Below are 1,040 nucleotides of genomic sequence, written 5' to 3' on the forward strand. Positions count from 1 at the left end.
AGCTGGAAGTGTCTGAGAGAGAAGAAAAATCTGGAGTCTGATGTATATAAGTCAAGTTGGAACAGATAGGTGTCATCACAGAATTCTGAGTGGTATAGAACAAAGCATCCCATGTCTTCTTTTAAATAAATCTGTTAGGAAGAAAAAAGGTGCTGTTTTGTTGGAGAATAGCAAATAGAGTATTTAAATTTAAGTAGTGGAGAAGATGGAAAAGAGAGGATAAAAGTCTGAAAGTGTGACCTCATTTTTTTATCAAACAGTAGAGCAGAGTTTCTATGAAAAAAAAATTGAGTTACTGACATAAAGAAAGAGGGAAGATGGGATAAGATGGAAATTGAAAATTACTTTACTGAAAGGAGTTCATACAAACCAATCTGATAACTTTCTTTGAAAAGATAATCAATTTTCTAGATAAGAAAAGATTTAGTAATCTCTCTCCTTGGACTTCAGCAAGCACTTGATACTGTGCCACCTGGGAAATTATCTGTGTACCTGAGGAAGATGAGCATTACTTGAGGGATTAAAAATATGTAAGAAATTCACTAAAATGAGATGATAATTGGTGTTATTGGAAAGGTAAGTATTATAAATAGAGGGAAAATTACTTGGGTCAAGCATCAGTCTTCAGACTCCTTTTGCTTTATGTTTTAACCTTCATGTGCAAATGTAATAAGGAAATTGATTATGAAGCAAATATGAGTTTGGTTGAGGATTAGACTTGCTGGATGAAGGTCTAGGAAACATTTTAGACTGTAGGAGTTAAAATTAAACTTAACAGATTAAAACAATAACAAGACAAGTTATAAATTCAGGACAGCATGAGATGGAAGCGGTAGAAAAAGAAGTATTTAATAAATTAGGCAGAGTTATTAGGAGCACCAGTGTGACAGCAGCACATTTGTTGCTGCAGCATAAGGCTGCATGAAGTTTTGTGCTGCTGTGAGAGAAAAAGACAGTCATGTCATTTGGGGAGTCATTCATGAGACTACATCTGAAAAATCATTCTATTATTCTGGTCAACCATTTTCAGGCAGAATTAA

This window comes from Acanthisitta chloris, unplaced genomic scaffold (assembly GCF_000695815.1).
Source record: "Acanthisitta chloris isolate BGI_N310 unplaced genomic scaffold, ASM69581v1 scaffold13499, whole genome shotgun sequence".
Lineage (NCBI taxonomy): Eukaryota > Metazoa > Chordata > Aves > Passeriformes > Acanthisittidae > Acanthisitta > Acanthisitta chloris.